Below are 3,566 nucleotides of genomic sequence, written 5' to 3' on the forward strand. Positions count from 1 at the left end.
TCGTGGACATCAAGAGTAACGAATAATTCCTTACCCCATTCCTTGCCCAAGAAGGAAGGATGTTTACATGCAGGCAGCCAACCCCACCCATGATATCAGCCTGACAGATATCCAGAGCAGACCGTGTTTATATTGTTCAGTTAGAAGGGAAAATTGGCCATTTTCAACATCTACATAATAAGCAGTTAAAATGATTAAGAAAAGAACTGCATAACCCAATGGATGTACAATAGCATCCTTCCCTCCGAACTCTCAACCAAGCCACTATCAGCTAGTTGCACTACCTTGAACAGGTTCCTTCCCATCACTGATCCTGTTTCAACACCTTACAAATGAGGGAGTTGGACGAAGTGATCTTAAGGTCTCTTCTTGCTGTGATAGCCTCTAACTCAAACATGAGCATATCAAAGGAGAGTGGGGGCTTAGCGCTGTGGCCTGGTAAACTGGATCCCAACTGAGAGAGAATCAGTGAGATTGAAAGCAGGTTTGTGCAGACAGACACAAAAGAAATCCAGGCTAAATTGTTTTTTATTAAAAAAAAATTCATCATTCACACTCTGATCCAGAAAAGGAAAAGATTTTTAAAAATTCTTCTCAAGGAGTAAAATATTTCTGTCACTAGCTGGAAAACAGGAAGTCATATGCTACAAAGGCAATTGGAGTAGCTGATGTGGATTTGTTGGTGAGAATTGGTTCTGATAAAGCAAAATGGACACAAGAGAGCTTGGTGGACCAGGACTGTATTTGTTTCTGCATCAAGATAATCATGGTTGTCATTTTCATTGATATTGTTGGCATCGTCTGGAAGGCTTCCATTTCTAATTCCTAACTTGCCAGCTACTTCCTATAATCTGAAGCTCTTTTTTTTAATCCCAAGAGGCTCTGAAGATGAGAAAAAATAAAAACTTGTTGAAAAAGAATTAAATATCCAGCAGTTACTTTCAGATTGATTAATAATATATAACAGAATGCCTGATTGTGACATACTATCGAAAGGGGTCTTTTTTATCTTTCTCAGATGTTTTTTCTGTTCATCTTTCATTGTTTACTATAGGAATCCTGTGACTCTCATGAGAATGTGGGGCCAGGAATCCTGTGACTCTTTATTTTTATAGAAAGAATATCATTTGGAAGAATGGACTCTAATTTGATCTCTGTCCCAAATCCTGAAATCCTGAATAGAGTTTGCTTTAAAAGGCACTTGCTGTAGGTAAAGCAAAGTGAGAAAAATGAGGCCAGCCTTTGATCACAATGCTTAACACTCGGTCCTGTGGATAGATAACCAACCTTGAAGTTACTGAGGTGTTCTCCACTATTAGGGAGCAAGAGGAATAATCTTCACATCTCTATTGTATTTACCGAGCTGTCTCCTGACCATGATGTGTTTTTTAAACAATCTTTGCACAGTGTTCCACTTTTAATTTGCCTTATCATCAAAGCACATTTCACTCTGAGCCTATTTTCTCCAAATGTGAAATTTTCAAATTGGAGTAGTCAATACACCCACTCTTATGATCATGTGTCGAAGATCATGTGTTAGTGTATTAATAATCAGTTTCATAATACTGCATACACAAATCAGCTTCATAGAAGAAAATCTTGGGATATGGTGGCATAAATTAGAAAATGTATGCAGAGAATGATTTATAGACATATCAACATTAAAACATTTGAAAAACTTACACATCAACTTGTATGAACACTCTGTGGACCATCTTAATCCTCTTTTGGACCTTTTCAGGTTAAATGCTCTTAGTGGAAGAGAGTGGAAAGAAGTGTGAATGGTCAGCAATATTCACGGGAGTTTTTGAGGTAAAGAAGTTAAATGGCTTCAAATAATTTTTGAGCAAAAATGACTATGCTTTCCCAATCATTAGTCACAGGAAAGGGGAATAAAAATAGAAGAGAATTATTTAAACAGAACTTTATATTCAAACATTTTAATTAAAAATTCATCAAATATTTAAACCGAAGAAGTATTTGCAATCTAAGCTCTAGGCAACGAAAGTTTAGTTATGAGATTTCATTTACCTGTCAAATTGTGGATAAAAGCTGTCGTTTCTTTTTCTGTTTTTTTTCCTACTCATCTCTGGCATTTAGGATAGATTAGCTAATTATTGGGTGTGGATGTCTGTGGCTTGAGCCTTTCTCCTGAGAAATCAATATTTATTTAATGAATATTTTTTCCGACAAAATTGTCGTCTGTTTTTTCAGGGTGGTCCTGGTACTTTCCAGTTGTAAAGTGAAACTGGCTGAGATTAAAAAAGTTCAGATGTGTTAAGGTTAAACAGAAAATTTTAGTTCTTTTAGAATTGAAACTCGGGCTGATCAGAGGCTCTAGTCTTTCTTTCTGTACCACCCACCCCCCCCCTCCCCAAACATAGGGCTATTTTATTTTGGAGAGTGATCACTATTGAATCTATGAGTCTCTCCAAGGGAAGCCTTAATATGTCTTTACTTCTTCCTATTAAAACTCAAAGGGGTGGCCCTTGTTCCCTAATATCCATTCTCCACACAATACAATATATTGTAAACCAAAATCAAGAAGGTGAATGAACTCAGCACTGACTGAGTTCCTTTCACAAAATGAGTCCTTTGGCCTTTGCAAAATCAAGCCAATTCATCCTGAACCAAGATGAAGAATATATTATTGTTCTGATATATAAACCAGCTTTTTTCAATTATTTTAAAAATACCCCTTTAATTAGAAAAGCATAAAATTCAACTTGAAAACATTTTGTTTTAAACAGCCAATTCATCTTCAGAAAAGCCTAAGAGAACATACATAAGGATTATTATCCTTCGTTTTACAGAGGAAAGTGATAATAATCATTCACTGACCCATTATCCACACAAAATAAAGCCCTGGGGAGACGATTAGAGTGTAGACAATCTTGGCATCTGGGGTAAGTTTAGAAAAATAGGAAAGCCACATTAAAACAAAAAGAAAGAAAAGATTTTAAAAAGCTAAAAACAGACCAGATGTTGACTGCTGGATGTCAATGGCAACAAGAGAAAACAACACATGTGGATTCAATGTTCTTTCCGCAGACAGAATCTCAGAAAAACATATTCTCTGAGAGACCCGAGCAATTATGTTTGACTTTAAACCACTGTCTAACACACCCTACCACATTCCTGTGCCTGGAAAAATAAGAGGGACAGAGATGGACAGGCCTGAAGGATCAGTCCAAACTTCAAGGAGAAGAGTCAGAAAATGATTAAAATAAATAAAAACTCACAGTGCATGGATGTAACTCACCGTCAGCATCACACACGTTTTCATCTGCGGGGAGGAAAACCAACTAGATATTTCATGACCTAGATATCAATTATTGGGATAGAAATGAAAAAACTGAGTCTCTTATTCATGTGATTTGCAGAGCACCACCCAGCTGGAAGGTTAAAAATGAATTTGGTATCAGCTTTGTTTTCAGTCTCCATAAGCCCGCTCCCTCTTATGGGATCCTTACCTTAATTAGGGTCATTCCCAACCAACCGGATTCTAAACCTGCGTTGGAGATATAAAAGGAAAAGCCCAGGAGCTGGCCTGGTGGCGTAGTGGT

General features: G+C 37.0%; 1 long non-coding RNA gene across 1 annotated transcript; it reads right to left on the reverse strand.

Annotated features, from left to right (window-relative positions):
• Positions 1–513: 513 nt before the first annotated feature.
• Positions 514–2,152, reverse strand: LOC123279586 (uncharacterized). The gene is made up of 3 exons (XR_006517737.2): positions 2,032–2,152; positions 1,684–1,751; positions 514–882 (listed from the first exon to the last, which is right to left on the reverse strand). It is a non-coding gene; the product is annotated as an uncharacterized lncRNA (long non-coding RNA).
• Positions 2,153–3,566: the final 1,414 nt, after the last annotated feature.

The sequence above is a fragment of the Equus asinus genome, chromosome 21 (assembly GCF_041296235.1).
Source record: "Equus asinus isolate D_3611 breed Donkey chromosome 21, EquAss-T2T_v2, whole genome shotgun sequence".
Lineage (NCBI taxonomy): Eukaryota > Metazoa > Chordata > Mammalia > Perissodactyla > Equidae > Equus > Equus asinus.